Below are 22,480 nucleotides of genomic sequence, written 5' to 3'. Positions count from 1 at the left end.
TTATTATATTTTACTTTAATCCTTTTTTTGGAACGCAAAAAAGAGGTTTTGTCCAAGTTTCCTAAAGTCACAGCATTATTTGTTTTGGCTAGACACACACATACACACACTAATACAAACACGCACACACTACACACACACTAACACGCACACACACACACACACACACATTAAAACACACACATACAAACACACACACACACACACACACACACACACACATAGACATAGAAACACATAAACAGAAACACACACACAAAGAAACACACAAACACAGACAAAGAAACACAAACGAACATGCAGACATAGAAACACATAAACAGAAACACACACACACACAAACACAGACATAGAAACACACAAACATAAACACACACACCACACACACAGACATCGAAACACACAAACAGAAACACACACACATACAAACACACACACACACACACACACACACACACACACACACACACACACACACACACACACACACACACACACACACACACACAGACACAAGCACAGATATAGAAACACAGAAACACATTTTTGATTTTGGAAATCATTTTGGCACCCGACATGAATTTTAATATAACTTAAAAACTTGCAATCCTAAAGGTGACAATCTCTCAAACAAACAAAGCTGTCTAGAAGCGCACGCACGCACACACACACACACACACACACACACACACACACACACACACACATTACAAACATTTTTAAATCTAAACCAAATTCAAATTTTTAAACACAAATTTATAACATATATCGTTAGAAAAAATAATAATAATAAAAAAAACAGTAGTCCATTGTCATTTATTGGGCAAATTAATCAATAACTGCCCAGCACATTCAACTTTCGTCAGAGTTTGGCCATCTGAATAATGCACATTTAAAACATAATAATAATGTAGCATTTGACAATTTTTCTAGGCTCTTTTGTAAAAAAAAAAAGAAAAGAAAAAAAGTACATTTTGAAAGTTCATGGATAGCAAAAATATCCTAATTAGTTTTCAATTTTTTTTATATGGGCTGATTTTGGTGCTTCAAAACTTTTACATTTCTTTCCTTCAAGAATAAGCTTTACGATTCAGAATAAAAATTGGGCTACTTCTAGTGAGTTGACATCACTTTCATCATATGGCATGTTTTCTTGCACAGCTTCATGTTGGATTCATCTGAAGCCTTCTTTGATTGGTTATTTTTTTACAACTTACGATGGCATAGCAGTCAAAATAAGACAAAGGAGCTCATATGTGGGGCAAATTCTGCACCTTTTATCAGCCAAACCCCCCTGGCTATGGGCCTGATGTACAAATCTATCAAGCAAACAACTGGTATAGCACTTGTGCAGCCATCTTTATGGGAGCTTACCATTGACATATTTATATTTATACAAACACTATATTGTATGCCACTACCCCTAAACTCAACCATCCCAGGGGACATTTGGTTCCCACAACATATCGAATACAATGTACACACATTTTTTTTGTTGGAGCCCCACTTGCTTTTTTTTAATTGTCACACTTGAACTCTATTATAACAAATTCACTTGCAATCCTTGACGTGAACAATACACAAATAAAGACAATAATAATTTTACACACCATTTCAAACATAAACTGTCACACTTTACAGTAAGGTTTCATTAGTTAAAGTATTTACTGTGCAAACTAAGTATTTTAGAGCATTTATTAATCATAGTTCAGTATTTACTAATGCATTATTAACATCCAAATACATGCTTGTTAACATTAGTTGGTGCACTGGTAGGAAATAACTTTATTTTCATTAACTAACGTTAACTAAAATGAACAAATACTGTAATAAATGTATTGATCATTGTTTGTTCATGTTAGTAAATGCATTAGTTAACATTAACTAATCCAACCTAATTGTAAAGTGTTATCACATAAACCAAATCCTGAAGCTCTTTTTTTTAAATTGATTATATGTCAGGCATAACCACTTGCCATCCTTAACACCACTTGCAATCAACTGTCACCCCTGGCCAGGTGCACAAAAACTGTCCTTACAGTCACACACTCATATCATTGCATGTTTAAACCAGATTCTGGAGCAAGACTTTACTACGACAAATCCACTTAAAATCCTAAAGCTGAACACCATTGGCCATGTGCACACAAACACACACTTGGTCTCAATGTACAACAATGGCATCGCAATTGTGCGTGTCGTTTTGTGGGCGGGTTTGATCTGTGTGAGTCACATCTGTACCTGCTCAGGGCAGTGTAACCGCATTGAGACGAAAGGAAACAACCCATTCATACGGGTGAAGTGACAGGTGTAAATGTGTGCAGACGTGCCTGTTTATGTGCTAAAGGTGAGGCTGTACTGATGTTCAGCACGTGGGCTTCAGATCATGATGTCTTCGCTGCCATTTTTTTTATTCAGTGTTAACATTTTTTGTACTAAAATGCGGACAAAGGCTGTTTGTAAATGTGGAGAATTGAATGCGTTTGTGGGATAAATGAAACACAGGCGTTTTCATTCATTCTTTTTCTCATTCACCAGGAAGATGTGACGTTACATTTATCACATGACTGACTGACGTCTGAAAAAAGCGAAAGGGACATTTGTAAACCGCCTCTGTGTGAGAGTTTGGCGAACCGTCTGAAGATAGTTGTTGGTTTCTAGAAAGAGTTTTTTTGCTGCTGCATTTTAGAAATTAATTTGTAAATCTCTCCCATATGAAGTCACTGCTCCCTTGAATACATGATGAAGTTGAACAGTTTATTTATTGTGAAGTTTTGATATCTTTGATAGATATGATGCTTAAATTAAAACAGTTTTCATTTTTGTTATAGTGCTCACAGTTTAAGAGATGCTGATTTGGTTATCTTCAACATGTTCATTTGCACGTTTTCTGATTGATAAGGGTGGTGTTTTGCATGATACCGTACGTCACCTACTCCCATTTAAAAAGAAATTACATTTGGTGTATTACTTTATGAAGAAATATGCTAGAACCTACTGTGCTAGGGAAATCATAGATTAAATATTTAATTATAGATTATATTATTGATTATACAGTTAAAATAAGAATTATTAAACACCCTTTAAATTTGTTTTCTTTTTTAAAAATATTTTCCATTTGATGTTTAACAGAGCAAGAAAATTTTCACAGTATGTTTGATAATATTTTTTCTTCTGGAGAAAGTCTTATTTGCTTTATTTCAGCTTAAATAAAAGCAGTTTTGAATTTTTTTAAACACCATTTTAAGCTCAAAATTATTAGCTCCTTTATTCTATATATTTTTTTCGATTTTTTTTTTTATTGTTCTGTCTACAGAACAAAGCATCGTTATACAATAACTTGCATAATTACCCTAACCTGCTTAGTTAACCTAATTAACCTAGTTAAGCCTTGAAATATCACTTTAAGCTGTATAAAGGTGTCTTGAAAAATATCTAGTCAAATATTATTTACTTACTGTTACCATGGCAAAGATAAAATAAATCAGTTTTTAGAAATGAGTTTTTGTGTTTAGAAATGTGTTGAAAAAAATCTACTATTCGTTAAGCAGAAATTGAAGGAAAAAATAAACAGGGGGGCTAATAACTCTGACTTCAACTGTATAAAAAGATATACTGATGAGAGAGGTGAGCCCCCCTAAAATGGAAATCCTAAAATCGCCCCTGTTAAATAGTTAAAAAATTTGAACTACATTCAGCTTTTTGTTGCATTTAAATTTGTAACTCAGACTCTGAGTAACTTTTTCCTCTATAATTCATTCATTCATCCATTTTCTTGTCGGCTTAGTCCCTTTATTAATCCGGGGTCGCCACAGCGGAATGAACCGCCAACTTATCCAGCAAGTTTTTACGCAGCGGATACCCTTCCAGCCGCAACCCATCTCTGGAAAACATTCACACACACATTCACACACACACTCATACCCTACGGACAATTTAGCCTACCCAATTCACCTGTACCACATGTTTTTGGACTGTGGGGGAAACCGGAGCACCCGGAGGCAGGGAGAACATGCAAACGCCAACAGAAGCCGAGGTTCGAACCAGCAACCCAGCACCACTGCCTCGCCCCTCTATAATTGTAATACATTATTTTGAATTTGACATGGAAGTAATAGCTGTATTTCTGAAGCAATTAAAACAAAATTGAGATACTTGTGTGAAAAACCTTGTTTAGAAGCATTAATAATTAGCAATTACTCAAATAATGCTTAATAATATTTTAAATAAATTCTTAATTTTATTTTTTTTCCAATTTCCAATGTCATTTGCAGACCATTGTCTCATAAACACTCAAAAATATAGACTTATTATGGAATACTACTATTAAAAAAACTATTATAAAAAAGGTAATTTTATTTTAGCTGCTGCTATAAAAAAGAAAAAACTAAACTAAAATGAACAAAAAATTAGAATTAAACCTACTTCAAACTATTATTAAAAACTGCGATAGTTATTTATTGTTCTGAATAACTGGCCGTTTTGTTCATGATGAGGCCAATAAATTATGAATGGCAAAAGCATTGGTGTTTGCGCCACTTGATGTCTTCTTGCGCGGGACACTCCCTTCCCTCTTGACAGATCTAAACAAATTAGGGCATAAATGGTTGGGCTTTTAATTGTCTCGAAATCTTTTGATCAGCATTTGTCATCAGCGTTGTATGCGTGACCATATGTGTCTGCAACCGGTCAGTCAATGCACATTGTTTCTGTTTGAATACCCATAATAGTCATATTAATTGTTTGAGGCCCGTCTCCTCTCCTTGATAACCTCACCTCATTGTCCTTGGGCCGGACAGTGTGTGTGTGTGTGTGTGTGTGTGTGTGTGTGTGTGTGTGTGTGTGTGTGTGTGTGTGTGTGTGTGTCGGTGGCACTGCAGTGGGTGGAGGAGCTAGAAATGAGCTCATGTGGTTGAAAATCCCACATTGATAAATCATGGACAAACCCCCACGCACACACACAGACACACACACACACACACACACACACACACACACACTCAGCCACCCATTATTTCAAACCTATGGATGCTGTCTCAGGCACCAAACACACACATACACACTGTCCAGATTGCAAAGCGAATATTCCCCGTTAGTGGCGATTGATCACTCAGTGCAAAGCGATTTGGGTGATGTTTCCTACATGGACAGTGTAAAAATGAGTTCAGCAGAAGCTTTGTGTGTGCACAGATGACCTCACTGATAGTCTACAGTACGTCTGCTATAAAGACTAGGCTGAAGGGTGTATGAACACAACATAATGGAGTCATTACAAATTGATTTGGAAAAACTTGTATTGTTATGTTGAGGTTGTTTTTGGTATGGTTAAATGATTTGATTTAAGAAATGATGACTAATGTAATTTTTCTTTATTTTATTTCACATTTACATATTTTAAGTGTTTATGTAATGTTTGATGTGTGTATGTGTTTGTGTGTTTTGTACAAATATATGTAGATACAGACAGGGCTGGGCAATAATAGTTCATTTATTCATTCATTTTCTTTTTGGCTTAGTCCCTTTATTAATCCGAGGTCGCCACAGCGGAATCAACCGCCATCTTATCCAGCACATGTTTTACGTAGCGGATGCCCTTCCAGCTGCAACCCATCTCTGGGAAACATCCATACAAACTCATACACTATAGACAATTTAGCCTACCCAATTCACCTGTTCCACATGTCTTTGGACTGTGGGGGAATCCGGAGCACACGGAGGAAACCCACGCTAACTCCACACAGAAACGCTGGCAATAAATGTAATCTTGATAATTATTTTCCATATTGAACGATGACGATATATATTTCGTTATCAATTGTCAATGCTTCCAGAATCAAAAGTCCCCCTACAATGACTTAAGCCACAAAAATTAGAAGGTCCATTGGTCGATAAATTTTCAGTGGCTGAAAATTCAGTACGTCTCTAATATCAACACACTTTTAGATTCCCATTGTTGCACATTTCTGCTCTGTGATTGGCTCTTAGATCGATATCGAATAAAAAAAGTCCAGAGCTTGTCACTGTTATTGACTCAAATTTTATCGCGATTCGAGATAATAACATTTAAATTGTATCGTCTTAGATATAGACATACTATATACAGTGCTTAGCATAAATGAGTACATTAGTCTTTTGAAAATGAATATTTCTATTAATTTCTCAGTGAATATAGCCAATATATTTTGGTGTATTTAAACATAACAGTTTTATTAAACTGTAAAATGGTTTTAAAATAAGAGTTTGATCACTGAACATCATTGTGTATAGAAAGATAATACACTTTAATTCAAATGAGTTATTGCAAAACAAATTACAAACTACAAAAATACCTTTTAGGTTTCTCTTTATTTTTTCTGGCCTTGCCATTGGCTAATCTAATGTACATTATATACACAAATGTAATATTAAATCATCTGATAAAATATGCTATATACGTATATAATAGATTTTCACAACAACAGAAAAAGTGTATATTGATATTTGTGAGTAATATTTCTCTCTCCAACACAAACACTTGAATTAGATGAATTTAATGGTCGATGTTGATCTTTAGGAGAGGATAAGGAGCATTTGCACACATACATAGATGGATAGATGCCATTGTCATAGTTCGAATTGAAAACATTGAACACATGACTAAAATTGAAGTAGCTGTTGAACACGCAATTTTCAGTTGAAAGATGAATGTATGATTTTAAGCAAATGGGATTGACTGATGATAAATATATACATTGCATCTTTTTTGTCAATTTTAAAACAGTTTATTAGTACTATAAAAGAGCTTAGAATCACAAAGAGGCGACAATCAATAGAACGTTCCATTGCAACAGCAGCACCCAGCAACAGCCCTGCGATTCCGCCATTTTGGAGTGAAGGCGATCTGATTGCTGTTGCGATGGCAAGCAGCTGCTTTGTTTTTTTTTTTTTATTTAGTTAAAAAGCGCATTAAAGCTGAGATACAACCTGAAAGACAACAATACAACACTTCATCAGCACTTTTCATAGTATATTTTACAGACTTATAATATGCTGTTGTTCTAAAGGAATTTACATCCCAAAATGGCCACTGCGTGACACTAGCGGCATCTAGTGGCTGTTTCCCAAATCGCACTAGATTGTCGCCTCTTAGTGATTCTATGCTCTTTGGTACTATTACAGAAATTGTCAAATTAACATTGTTAACACTGCATAAAGTGATAAACATTTGTATTCAGTTAAAATACACTAATATTGATTTTTACAATTCCACAAAAAAAATATTTTAATGGTTTAATTGAATATATATTTGTTTGTTTGTTTGTTTCATAGTACAAGACATATGGTGGAAATGGGACAAGTCTTTTTCAAACCTGGGTTTCAGCAATTCTTATGTTCAGCCAGATACTCCGCTGCTGACATCGAATAATATTTTCCACTTGAACAAAACAGGTATGTTATGTATGTTTGTTGGGTTTTACATTGACTTGATATCCTGTTTGTGTGTGCTAGGTTGTAAATTAACAAGGGCTTGAGGTAAAAAAGGACACCAACATTAACGTAAATGCCTTAGAATTTCAGGATATGGTGGCAAATAATGCTCTTTTGTGGTTCAGTTTAATCGGTAATAGCAGTCATGACTCCAATCTGAAACTAATAATTAAAGAAATTAATTAAAAAAAAGTATTCAGGTGTTACATTTAGTAGACATTTACTCAACATCATTTTAATTAATTTAAAAAAAGAAATGTTTCATGGATTTTGGCCATTCATTTAACCTACAATGATGTTTTGGGGGTTATGAATCCTTTTATAAATGCAAATTCTTGAAACGAAACCATTACTGTCTACAAAAGCATGATTTTGTGAAAACGGTGACATCATACATAATTTAGCACATTTTGTGACTTCGCCATCCACTGGATTGAAATGCATCAATTATTATTTTAGTGTTTAAAAAGATACAGGAAAAAACATTTCTACTTTTAGTTGTTTCTTTAATGTATTGATTTATGACACATCGCAATCAATCAGATGTATTTCTGTTGAGCTCATGAACTGCTGTGGCCAATCAGAAGCATTTAGGGTCGTCAGAAAACACCTTGATTTTTCTTCAGTTTGCACATTCACTCGCTGCACTCTCACATACAAAGTGCTGACGCGATACACATAAGAAATTTATTTGATCATGTAGACATATTTAGTGTGTATAGAGATACAGGATTTCCTGTAGTCAGGATAGTCAAACACTAAACTGTTTAATAAGTGTTCTGTTAATCAATGGTAAAAATCTGTATTACAATATTAATAATATTACAGCCCTGCCGTTTCATTAGTGCACGTTTTATGATTATTTAATTAATAGACATCATGAAATATGTTATTTACAGTATGAACATTAGCATTGGTAGAGTATTCTGATTATTATAACTAATGGTTAAATTGAAATACTTTTGTTCAAAAAGGTAATGATTCGTACTCGTCAAGTAATTGCTTCAGACTGTTTTTATATTTACATTCTACGGGTGATACAAAAACACAAACGTTTCGGCACAACGCCTTCCTCAGTGTGTGACACAATCCTCTTTCTCTACCCTTTCATCCCATAATTAATCACATTGCGTCATTGGTTAGACGGCCACTCTATGATCAAAAATCTCATTTTTATTTCATTATTCCATGATTAAGCACATAAGGACTATTTACCGTCATATTTAAAACATTATTTCACAAAAAGATAGCATATCAATTATCCGCATTTGCTTATGTGCACATCAATACAATGAAAATCCGACAGTCCAAAATATTAAAAAGACATTTGACAGTCACTCGATGATTAAGTACAATCTTACCTTCATCTCAACACACATAACCACACAAGAAATATTTACCCTACCTTCAAAAACATTATTTCACAAGTAAAATAGCATATTTACATTAATACAATAAAATTCCGACAGTCCTAAACATTAAGAAATACATTTGTGATATTGTGTTAATTATCTAGATGGCTACTCTATGATTACCAAGTCAATATATCATAATCAACCACACGAGAAATACCTTTACTGTACCTTCAAAAACATTATTTTACAGGAAAATAGCATATCAATTTTCATCATTCACTTATGCATGTCTACGTCAATACAGTGAAATTCCGACAGTCCAAAAACATTTAAAAAATAATTTCATCTTATTATTTGTGTCACTACAATTTCAAAATCCATGATTCATAATATTATAGCTAAACAACAAACTGTTAAAGAAACACTTAAAGGTCCAACTCCTCATTCATTCCTCTTGATGTAAGTGATTTTAATTTATGAATCCAGAACGCTTCTCTTTGTAATAAACTTTTATTTAGTTTACCTCTTCTATGTGACTCAGACACTTCTTCGATTCCTATGCATTCTAGTTGTTTAACGTCATGTAAGTTATGTCTTGTCGTCGTATACTTGATTTATGTTCGCTAATTCGTAACTTCAACTGGTTTGAAGACTTACCTAAGTCTATTTTTGGCACGGACAATTTAACATGTAGACTACATTACGATTAGAGCAGGTAATACATGTTTTTATTTTAATACTGTAAAGAAGAATGTAAAAATAAAAACAGTACTAAGCAATTACTTGATGAGTGCAAATCATTACCTTTTTGAGCAATAGTATTTACAAGATTAAGGCACCAAAAAGGTTTCTTTAAAAACAGCGAGCGCGCAGAGCAAACTTCATTACTCTAGATTGAAATACTTGACATAAAAGATAAATACTGTATGTAATGTAAATATTTACAAATTATCTAATTACCTTAATTAAAATAATTTTCTATTTCTACTAAATAAATGTAAAATACTTTTTATTTTCAAGTTATTATTATTATGATGATTATTATTAATATTATTATTATTATGTTTGTTATTATATTATAATGACCTTTATTTTACCAGGAAAAGCACATTAAAATTAAAAATCTCTTTTACAAGAGCATCCTGGTCAATATTAGGCAGTATACAGTTCAAATTGGTTTAACAAATAAACAAACAAAAACAAATAACAGGTAACATCTAAACATTAACATTTAAAATCTTTTTAAAAGCATTTAGTGAAACCAACTCTTTAAACGGAACCTTATAATCTATTCGTCTTAAATTCTGTACATTCATGTAACAGTTCTGAATAAATAAATCCAGAGAAATAGTTTAATTGTATTTTTACAGATGAATTCTGTTTTTCAACCATAGAAATGTAGATTTTTTTCAGTATGATTGCAAATGCTTGAGAGTTTTATAGATTTTAAATAGTATTAAGTCAACTAATTCAATTGCTTATTGAGAAATTAAGCTAGTTTTCAGATAAAGTAAATAGAAAAACTATTTAAATATGATTTTAAGGATGTAAAAATCCTAAAAATTCAAGTTTATCTGTATATTGCTTTTGCAATAATTATTGTTTTAAAGCAGATTTGCAAAAAGTTCACATTACTGCATTACAATTAATTTGTAATTATTAATTTTTTTGAAGTAATTTACCCAACACTCCACTTTAGTTTAAAGTGGATTAATGATTCTATTACATTATTCAAAACAAGACTTAAAACTCACTTATTTATGGTGGCTTTTATCACTTATTTGTATCTGAACTAATGTTGTGTATACATTTTATTATTTTATTTTGTTGTTTTGTTGCTCGTTATTGTATGGTGTCCTGAAGTTGCCAGAAATGTGCTTTAAAAGAAAATGTATTATTAGTAGTAGTATTAAGTAGGGGTGTAACGATACACTCAGCTCACGATACGATGTGTATCACGATATAATGTTCACGATTCGATATGTATCACGATATTTGGAATAAAAATTGAAAATTAAACTGAAATGCAAATTTTACCAAGTAAACTATTTTTTATGTATTTCTTTTGTTTCAACTTGTTAAACTGTACCTTCTTTAAGAAAATAAATTAAACAGGCCTGTCTCTGGAAAATAAAACAATTAAAAAACTTCTTAAAAAATATTATTGAAATGACAGAGACAAAATTAAGGAACAATTTAAGTAAAGGTGCAAAAAAAATAAGCTTTCTATTCAATTGAATTTAACAGTAAGAGCTTTGCTTGGTCACTTGCGTTTTTTGTGTGTGCAAAAAAAATCCACATTTCCAGGTATTTAATTCATATTTAACATCTCACGGTCAGCTCACATCATGTGTGATTTTGCGGCGGGAACATTATATGAAGACAGAATGATATTTTAGGGTAAATTGTACCTTATAAATACAGTATGTGACTCTATCAACACCATTAGGAGGTATCCCCGTCGCTGTGCAAAGTATGTAAATCACTGTGAAGACTTTAAAACTTAGGATGTTTGACCCAGAATGCGTGTCAAAAAGCGGACGAGTCTAAAGCAATGACTGTACAACTGAAATGTTGCCAGACGTCTGATTTTGAGAGGATGGGCCATCCTCTATTTCAACTCCACTCATCTTGTCTGCTAACAATACTGCTGTTGCAATCTGAACTCACGTGCGACAGCAGGTGGAACGTAGCTCACGTGCAAACAGCTCAACTAATAAGAATAAACGGACGTCATATCGTAATCAAATCGTCATAACGCCACAATGCATATTGTGACATTTTTGCATCGCAATAAATCGTACAACGATAAATCGTTATACCCCTAGTATTAAGATATTGGCTGTTCATTTAAAGCACATATTCTGAATAATTCTACATTCCTAATCCTAATACCAAGTCATAACTACTAACTACTGCTACTGCTACTAATGACCGTTAATAAGCAGTCATTTAATATCTTATTAAGTTAATAGTCTTCATAATAAGGAAAACTGTACCTTAAAATACATTGTGACCAAATGACCTTAACATTTCCTCTCCTGTTGTACAGAATTAAGATATTAGCTATTTATTTAAAGCATATATTCTGAATAATTCTACATCCCTAATCCTAATACCAAGTCATAACTACTTACCACTGCTATTGCTACTAATGACCATTAATAATCAGCCATTTAATGTGTTAAGTTAAAAGTCTTCATAATAATAAAAACGGTACCTTAAAATACAGTGTGACCAAATGACCTTAACATTTCTTCTCCTGTTGTTCTGCTTTTGCTTGTCAAGAGAAAGAAAACAGTGGGATGACCTCATTAGTGCAAATGACTCTCAGATTAGCACTAATTCATCATCACTCTCATTTTTCATACACATCAGTTGAGCTCCAGCAGTCAGAGAACAGCCGGTTGCCAGTTCACAGATCATAAGGGAGGGTTGCCAGACCCCAGGTCCTTCCCTCCCATGTGGCAGAGTTGGCTGCATCCTTCCCTTATTTCAATGCGCGTACACTTTACTAGTGATCTCGCCTGTCTTTATTGCGCGGCCCTGGTTTCTGTGGGCCGCCACAAAAATGTCCGCTATTTTCTTTCCATTATCCCATGGCTTAGGCCTCTGCACCGGTGTTCAGTGCAGACTGGCTATTGTGGAAACAGACAAGTATTAGTCCATTTTATAGACTTCACAGCTGCTGACATAATTCAACAGTTTTTTTTTTTTGTTTTTTTACTCTGCTATGGAACGTCAGGGAGGGTAAACGGCTCCCAGTGTGTAGGCCGTTATCCGTACACCCCTCTCGTCCCTTGTTTTCCTCATCTTCTCACTTTCACTCCCCTTCTCTGCACTCATCCCCTCCACTCATCTTGTTATTGCTAGACGATTGCAAACTCCCACTCAGATTAAGAGCCCATTGCCTAATTTAATCTGTTACCTATAAATGTGCTCTACGATTTAACTTCAAAAACATCTGTGCTTCTTACTGTATATCCAAGGTTGTCATGGTATTTTTTGCCTAAGGTATAGGAAAACATGGAATCAGTACATGCATTTATTATTTACAGTTGATGTTAAAATTATTAGCCCTATTGTGCTTTATGTCTTTGTCAAATATTTCAACCTATGTTTAACAGCAAGGAATTTTTCACATTGTGTCACAGTATTTTTCTTCTGGAGAAAGTCTTATTTGATTTGTTTCAGCTAGAAGACAAGCAGTTTTAAATGTTTTAAGCATTATAAGGTTGATATTATTAATATATATTTTTAATTGTCTACAGAACAAACAATTGTTATACAGTAACTTATCTATTTATCCTAACTTGCCTAATTGACATAATTAAGACTTTAAATTGCACTTTAAGCCACATACTAGTGTCTTGCAAAATATCTAGTAAAATATTATGTTGCCATAGCGAAGATAAAAAAGTCAGTTATTAGAAGTAACATCTTAGAATAACTACACACTATGAACCATTTATTAAGCATTAGCAAATAGTGAATTCATTATTTGTGAAGCATAAACTCTACAAGCAGTTTATAACTGCAGCTACAAATGCTGTATTCGTGACTTACAACCACATCTATAATGTGCTTAATAGCTGTACTTTCATACTTTGTTAATGATTTATTTTTCATTACTGAATTAGGTATTGTATTATTTACAAACCAGATATTTAAGCATAGTTAGCTGTTTTTAAAATTCATTCAGAATAAGTTAGTAAATGATTAATAAACTATTAAAATAAACTTTTATAATTCTTATTATTCTGGCATATAATAATCGTTAATTTGTATGTAAATAAATGCTTCATTAAGTCAACGTTATGCCGTTTTGTAACCTAATCGAAAGTGAGGATTATGTATGCTTTATAAAAACCTATAAATGGTAATTAAAGGCTTAGTTAAATTCTAAACGGAAAAAAAGAAAATAAATGACATTATTGATTTCTATTAGTTTAAAGAGACACAAATGAAACTGTACTTCAAACAAAAAATAAATATTTCCAACCCTAACCAAAAGCTAAATTACTTTACAGTTTAAACATCACATCTTATTATATTGTTAATAACATCACATCTTATTATATTGTTAATATTGCTGTTGTTTTATCCAATTTTATATTGTATTTTGACACTCCTGTTATTCAGCAATGTTTAAACTTTACAGTAATTTTACTTTTTAGATGAGATTGCAAAGATTATTGTTCATTTGATACCAAGCCTTTAATTGTTATTTATAAGGGATGAGAAAGCATAAATAGTCCTCATTTTAGAATAGGTCACAAAACTGCATGAAGTTGAGTTAATAAAGCATTTATTAATATACATAGTAACCATTACTATATGCCTGAATAATAAGATATATAAATGTTGATTTCAATAGTTTATTAATTGTTTACTAACTCATTCTGAATTATCTTAAAAACCACCAACTACTCTTAATTAAAATTAACTACTAATAATGCAGTAGTTAATTTAGTAATGAAAAATAAATCATTAACAAAGTATGAAAGTACAATTATTAAGCACATTATAAATGAGCTCATAAGTCAAGAATACAGCATTCTTGCTTACTAACGCTTTTTAATGTAAGGTTAATGCTTAACAAATAATGAATTCACTGCTAATGCTTAGTAAGTGATTCATAGTGTGTGGTTATTATAAAGTGTTACTCAAATGAGTTATTAATACCGTTATGTTTACAAATTAGTTGAAACAAATTGAAACAAACTGGGGTTCCCTAAGGATCTGTTTTATCTTCGTTGTTGTTTTCTATTTACATTAATGCTTTGGGTCATGGAATAGACTCAGCTAAAATACATCTGTATGCAGATGATACAATCCGTGGCGATTCTAGACCAGAGTAACTGGGGGGGCCGGGCAGGGTCCACTTGTACTTTTAAGGGGCCCATTTTAACATACATCACAAACTACTTATACAATTATTTAAAGTTTTTTTTTCATGCATGCATCATTTATTTCACAAGTAACTTTGTATTGTAGGATAACACATTTTAACATTCAAGTACATCAAGGCACATTTCACACCTGTTAACTTTAGCTGATGCAGTTAACATTAACGTAACATTTATTTAAGTGAAAGTTTTAATTGCAAAAAAAAAGTTTTTTAATGACTTTATGATTTTTTTTTTTTATTTTTTCTTTAGAGACAACAACATTATTATAACCTAACCTAGTAGTTATGAGTGTCAACAAGAACATAAGAACAAAAAGAAGATTGTTGTATTTTTACATCTATCTATCTATCTATCTATCTATCTATCTATCTATCTATCTATCTATCTATCTATCTATCTATCTGTCTGTCTGTCTGTCTGTCTGTCTGTCTGTCTGTCTGTCTGTCTGTCTATTTATCTATCTATCTATATACATTTATATTTTATCCCCACACAAATGATATATAAAACATTAAAACAGACATTTTACTTACATTCACGATGTTTTTTATGTATTTAAGATTACTTTAATTTTGTAAATTTAATTTGACATATACACCAAAGTGTGTTATTTTTATACACGTTTTATCTACAGTATGTACATAAAGCTTTTTATTTAACTATTTTCAGATTTAATAGAGAAATAAAATCTAAAATTGGTTCATGCCTTCAAGGAAACACTCATACTTTATCTTTTATTCACACCCCACAGTGCAAGAAAAAACCAAACTTGCATTCAACACACATTCTAATCTGTTTGTTCATCTGCCCACTGTATATTATTTCTACACAAAGACGGCATTTCACGACAATGAGGCATCTGTACCTGGAGTTGAAAAGCACAGCAGGTCAGAGGTGAACACATCTAATGCACGCAATACAGTCATAAATAATCATCATCTCTCACACTTAGTCACTTTCATTTTGTTTGAAAGTAACATTTAGAGGGACTGTAAGCGCGTGAGTGGCTGTAAGTCAAACTGCGTGTCTTATCTTATTGGTAAAATGTCCAAGTACATTGTGTACAGTATTGTGATCTTTGTAAGGTAAAGACAAAACACAACTTTTCTGAATTTCAGTGAGTTTTAAAAATGTGGACTGTTTTGTTTATGTTTGTTTTTTAAAGTCTTTCAATTTGTATCTCAAGATTTCAGTCAGGTTTTTTCTTAAAATTGTAGTTTTATTCTCCTGCACTGAGCCATAAATCTCCACTTGAGCAGCAGTTACAGACACCAAGCTTATTAATAGTATCAGTATTCTGAATGTTTTTACATTTAAATGAACACTTAATTTAAAAAAAGGCAAATTTTGCAACTCCCCTGGAGTTAAACAGATGAGTTTCACCATTTTTTAATCCATTCACCCATTAACACTTTTAGCTTAGCTTAGCATAGATCATTGAATCGGATTAGACCATTAGCATCTTTTTCAAAAATGACCAAAGAGTTTAGCTAATTTTCCTATTTAAAGTTTGACTCCTCTGCAGTTACATCATGTACTAAGTCCAACTGAAAATGAAAGTTGTTATTTTCTAGGTCAATACGGAGCTACACTCTCATTCCAGCATAATCAGGGAACTTCTGTCAGTTTAGCATTAAGAGCTTGCCTTTTCAATCATGTAGACATTTGGAAGTTCTCAAGCTGGGGACTATTTTCAGGCGATGCGTAATATTATTGCGCCTGCTGCAACTATGGTACAGCAGCAACTATTACGACAGAATGAGATTATATTACTAAACCATATCATCCTATTAATAATAATAATTACTAATAATCAACCTAAAATAGCTACATTTTATTTTCTGTCAGTCTAAGTTTTATTATGTAAACTTAGTAAAATTATTGACACTCTTCTGTGATTTTTGAGCGAGATGCTAATAGTTTAATCTGTTCAATGATATATGCTAAGCTAAGTTAGAAAGTCTTTCGCCAGACCCATAGACTCAATAAAAAATTCAATACTGTTCAACTCTAGGGAAGTTGGAAAATGAGCCTATTTTAAGATTGTTAGTTCAATTAAATATTTGGATGATGATATAATGTTACATTGTCTATGATTTTTTTTCTGCCTGTTCATTGTACTTTAATTTTGGAGCGTTAAAAAGACCCATAATTATATTATTATTAATAATAATAATAATAATAATAATAATATTTCTCAGGACTGCATTGTGGCTGAAAGTGCATTTGCTGCGTAAAACATATGCTGATGTAGTTGGCAGTTCATTCTGCTGTGGTGACCCCTGATGAATAAAGGACTAAGCTGAAGGAATATAATAATAATAATAACCTTCCCCCAAAGTCCAGAGACTTGCGCTATAGGGGAATTGGGTAGGCTAAATTGTCTGTGGTGTATGTGTGTGTGGCTGGAAGGGCGTCTGCTGTGTAAACATATATTCGATAAGTTGGCGGATCATTCCGCTGTGGCAACCCCAGATTAATAAAGGGACTAAGCCAAAAAGAAAACGAATGAATGAATAATAATAACCTTTGACTTTAATGTGCTAAATCTAAATGTTTTTTGAACCTGACTTCATCCATGGTTCAGATTTTTATACTAGATTGATTGTATTGAGTATACATTTAAAAAACTGCAACAAGCTGTAGTATGCTGATAAGTATTAGTTATTAAAGAAAAACTATTTAAACTATTTACTGTGCCTTGTTTTACAAAGTGGAAATTCCATTGTTACAAACGACAGCATTTCATTTGGCATAATTGACCATTGCGACAGATCCTTTCTACAGGTGTCAACTTAATTGCTGAGTAATCCTCAAAAAAATGCATTAGATTCAATAAACCTTTCCAAAAAAAACAAGAAAACTCTGACTCAGTATCAGATACATATACAATAGTGACAGTTTGGTATGATTGCTTAGATGATTCACACTCCTAAGCATTCCTAACATGAAAGGAATATGCCTGCCGGCGTTAATGCTGATGTTAATGCATCTGTTTCTCTGGCCTGGTTTAGTTCTGAAGGTTTTGCCCTACTTTGTACCGGAAGTCGATCCCCTCCCTGTTGCAAAAGGCCCTTTTGAGTGTTCAATTGCATAATCGTTCTCTGACTTGATTGTAGAATGTGCGTCAGCAACGCTCCTCTACTACACCCTGTTAAACAACCAGTCGGTCATAAACAAACTACCTGAAAGAGCCACGTTTGTTTACAGAATGAAGCGGCCGGAGTGTGAATATATGTGTGTGTGCAAGTAGAAGCATGTAGGTTTCGTGTAGGAGAATTGTGTTCTTATTCAGATGCCGATTTGTTGGGACAGGCTGGAAGTTGGACATCAGTTGTGTGAGTGTGTGTGTGTGTGTGTGTGTGTGTGTGTGTGTGTGTGTGTGTGTGTGTGTGTGTGTGTGTGTGTGTGTGTGTGTGTGTGTGAAGATGTGTTGAAACAAGCTCAGAAATGATCATCAGTATTCCGTTCTCATCTGCTTTAATGTAAAAGGTCAGTTGTTCTATGGTTGTGTGTGTGTGTGTGTGTGTGTGTGTGTGTGTATGTGTGCACGTGTGTGTTGTTGAGTAAAACAACATAGCAGAATCAAAACAAACATGGCCATCTGCAGCTGCGCTCTTTTACAACTAATAATTATAATAATCATACAAGTAATAATATCACATGGGGATTTTGGGGCGTCATCACCTCAAGGCAAGAAGGTCGCTAGTTCGAGCCTTGGCAGGGTCAGTTTGCATTTCTGTGTAGTTTGCATGTTCTCTCTGCGTTCGCCGCGAGTTTCCTCCGGGTGCTCCGATTTCCGGTGAATTGCTAAATTGTCTGTTGTGTATGTGTGTGAATGAAAGTGTATGGGTGTTTCCCAGTGATGGGTTGCAGCTGGAAGGTCATCCGCTGTGTAAAACATATGCTGGATAAGTTGGCGGTTTATTCTGCTGTGGCGACCCCAGATTAATAAAACTGAATGAATGAATAAATAAGATGGGGTTTTACTGTTACTTTGCTCTGTGGCATGTTTTAGAGTTTAAAATGTTTTAATGCCCCTGACTCAAATATGAGAAAAATAATTATCAATATTAGGTATTAAGTTAATTGATATTAGTTAGTCTAAAGTAATTAAAAAAACATATTTATTAGTATAAATGTATATAAATATTCTTAGTGAAGTAATAAATCATGATTTCCATTAAAATAATTGTCTTTTACAGAGTTGGCAACTGTTATTAACTGTAGTTTAAGTGTCTTGAATGAATCTTAAGTAGGGCTGCACAATATATAGTTACAACATCGATAACGCAATATGTGAATCCGCAATAGTCACATCGTAGGGATCTGCAGTGTGGTCGAGATTATAGTTGACCAGACATTACAGTTTACAAAATAGTGGAGTAATTCTAAATTTTAACCTTGGAGTGAAGGTTTATTGTTTGCATGTGTTTGCGACTGTGTTAGCATTTCAAGCTAATTTAAGCCATTTGGGCACAATAAATTAAACGTTTGTACCTAAAAGATTAAATGTATAATATATAATTATTTACTCAATGAAAATGATAGTGTTATTCTTATTACTATTAAGGAGTGATTATTTAAATTCAGTTTTTTGAATACTGTTCATCTACCCAGCAAATCATAAGTCATTGTCTATTTGAATATTTTCTCTGTTGTAATTAAATTTGCTTGACATATTTAAATTAGCCTATGTGTTATGCAGATATTTTAAATCCCATTTTAAAATTCTTCACAAGCCATTTGGGTCATCTGGTGAAAATACATTTATATCGCAGTAAATAAAAATATTGCAATGTCAGTTTTTTCCAAAATCGTGCAGCCCTAATCTTAAGTCTGTACAGTTGAAGTCAGAATTATTAGCCCCCTTTTGGAACAAACCATCATTATACAATAACTTGTCTAATTATCCTAACCTAGTTAACCTAATTAACCCAGTTAAGCCTTTAAATGTCACTTTAAGCTTTATAGAAGTGTTTTAAAATAAATATATATATAGTAAAATATTATTAACTGTCATCAAGATAAAATAAATCAGTTTTTAGAAATGATTTATTGAAACTATTATGTTTAGAAATGTGTTGAAAAAAAAATCTTCTCTCCGTTAAACAGAAATTGGGGAAAAAAATAAACGGGGGGTTAATAATTCTGACTTCAACTGACTAAATTCTTTTTTTTCCAAGCATTGGTTGAGATTTCACCAAACTATATTGATTTATTTTTCTGTTAAATACTAGTTAGCTTAATTATTATTTATAAATTCATTCATTATTAATTCATGTCTTTTAAAAAAAATCGCATCTACCTTTGTAAATTACATTTTTGCAGAGTATCTGAAATTAGACATTTTTAAAAATCTGCATGCAGATATTTTTCCCCTTCCTGTTAAAAACTAGTTTGAATAAAAAAAATCTAAATAAGCTTTTAAATATATTTGACAACTAAATTAAATATTTTTCCATGTAATAAACTATTTAATTAATCACTTATGAATTCATATTAATTTAGAATAAATGTAATCCCAATTACATTATCATTAATAATCAATCATTAATAACAATAACAATCATTAATATTGATTAAAACGGACACTTCTGCTTAATAAATATACATTTAAATTTCATTGCATCAAAGTACCATAAAAGACACCATAAGATTGAGAATGAAAGCCTATTTCAAAACTAGATAGCAGATAAAAGACAATAGTAGACTATTAATATATATTTTTCCATTTTATATTATGTTCTAAAGCTTTATTCTTACATTCTTAGAAGGTTTCATGTCACTCTAAGGTTGCAGTGTGTGTTGCACTAGTAATTGAGTTACTAGTTTTACCAATGTTGACGATCAAGTCAGTTTAATAGAGTGGACAGGGGGTAGGTTAATGAGAGTTTGATCTGTGATTAATGTCAGCAGGTCAGTCAACTTCAACGTTCCTCCCACTCTCATCATACACACCTCCCTATATGGAGCAACAGTTGGATGGTGACACATCATTTCTGTATTTGTGATATGAATAGATTGCAGAGAACAGTGTGTGTGTGTGTGTGAGGTGTGTATAATGGAAAGTTCTGATGCTCATTCATGCTTCTGTGCCTTTTTGTCAGTGTATTTGGCACAGGTGCAGGACTCACCCATAGTAACGGCCGTTTCTTCCCCAGAGTTTCTTTTTGTCCTTTGATCCGGGGCTCGTTTCTGCCCCCTGGGTTTCCAATTATCACGCCCCTCCATTTCTGTCTCCCACTCATTTGTTACGAGGGTCAACGATGTGAAGCTCGTTTTTGTCTCCGTCTAATAAGTTATTCAAATGCAATTCATGCAAGGAACGATTTGAATACACTCTATGACCTGATGCGTTTTTAATTTCGGAATTAAATGTGATTTTGTTGCCCGGTTTAAAAAGCTGATGTCTGAGGGAAAGAAATGTATGCCGAATATGAAGAATATTTTTATTAAATTTTTTAAAAATATGCAAATAAAAAAACTGCACTGTAAAAATATTTCAAAATAAAGAGCTTTCTGTATTTGGTGATTTATGTTTTTCCCCCATATATTTATGCTTTGAATTGCATTATGGGATCTTAATCTTTCCTCCAAAAGCTTTTGATGTTTAAAAGTTTGAAAAAAAGAAATGCTTGTTGACATTTTTAATAGTTTAAAATGATATATTGTCTGTGTTCTTGTAAATTACTGTACAAAAAAATTGTAACAACCTGGCAGTATTTTTTTCTTTAATTTTACAGACATAGTTGTCCCTGTGTTAAAGCTGTGCGATTAATCAAAATTGAATCGCAATCGCAATTTGAAACAACTTAGTTAATCGCAAGAGGCTGCAATGTGAATTATATATGTATTATTTAATTTCCTACACCCAGCAAATGCGTGACTGCTGGCTGTGTGTGATAGTCTCAAGCCCCAGTCAGATCACATGATTGTTATTGTAGGTTGCAAAAGTCACTATTCTGAATGTCACATTATGCGATTTCGTCTTAATAAAATCTTGACTTGTCATGGGCAGGGGCGGATTTAACCAATAAGCGAAATATTTGGCTGCTTAGGAAATCTGGGGCCCCCCAATAAATATCTAGAAGTATAAATGATACCTATAAACTATATATAACATTATTTTCTATCATATTATAGTGAGAATTGTTTTACATGATTAAAATATTATTTAATATATACTAAAATATAATATTATAATAATGATGTAATGTTATGTAATATATGTACTAAATGTTTTAAAATAAAAATATCCACCACCCCAATCATGAAGCAGTCCAACAGTCAAATTTATATATATATATATATATATATATATATATATATATATATATATATATATATATATATATATATATATATATATATATATATATATATATATATATAAAGAGAAGAGAGATAGAGGGAGATATTTAATCTGAATAATAAACACTGATGTTTGCTTACAATTAGGCTACATTATTTAAGGGCATTTGTTATGACATTGATCAAATGTTTATTTCCTTTTTAAAATTAAGATATTTTCTTTTAAATCTAAATGTATATTTTCCAGCCATGGGTTGCTTATTAAACACTCCCTCGCCTGAACTTGGCGCAAGTGAGATGGAGAAAAAGAAAGCACATCAGCATGTTTATCATGCTCAAGACAACATAATGACATTAAAAAAACTATCAAAACTATGACAGAGGTTTGTGATACAACATTTACAGTGGAGCATTAATTAAATCCTTATTTTC

The 22,480-nt window shown here is 32.6% G+C and overlaps 1 long non-coding RNA gene across 8 annotated transcripts in view; it reads left to right on the top strand.

Annotated features, from left to right (window-relative positions):
• LOC137496591 (uncharacterized) overlaps positions 1-22,480 on the top strand; it is a 110,940-nt gene that overhangs the window by 19,857 nt on the left and 68,603 nt on the right. For all 8 annotated transcript variants that reach the window (XR_015501254.1, XR_015501253.1, XR_015501258.1 and 5 more), the window contains one exon: positions 7,309-7,428. This is a non-coding gene — a long non-coding RNA (uncharacterized LOC137496591). The remainder of the gene's footprint in view (positions 1-7,308; positions 7,429-22,480) is intronic.

This window comes from Danio rerio, chromosome 10, assembly GCF_052040795.2.
Source record: "Danio rerio strain M-AB ecotype USA chromosome 10, GRCz13ab, whole genome shotgun sequence".
NCBI lineage: Eukaryota > Metazoa > Chordata > Actinopteri > Cypriniformes > Danionidae > Danio > Danio rerio.
Note: the sequence above shows the minus strand (reverse complement) of the source record. Positions and strands in the feature narration are given on the sequence as shown.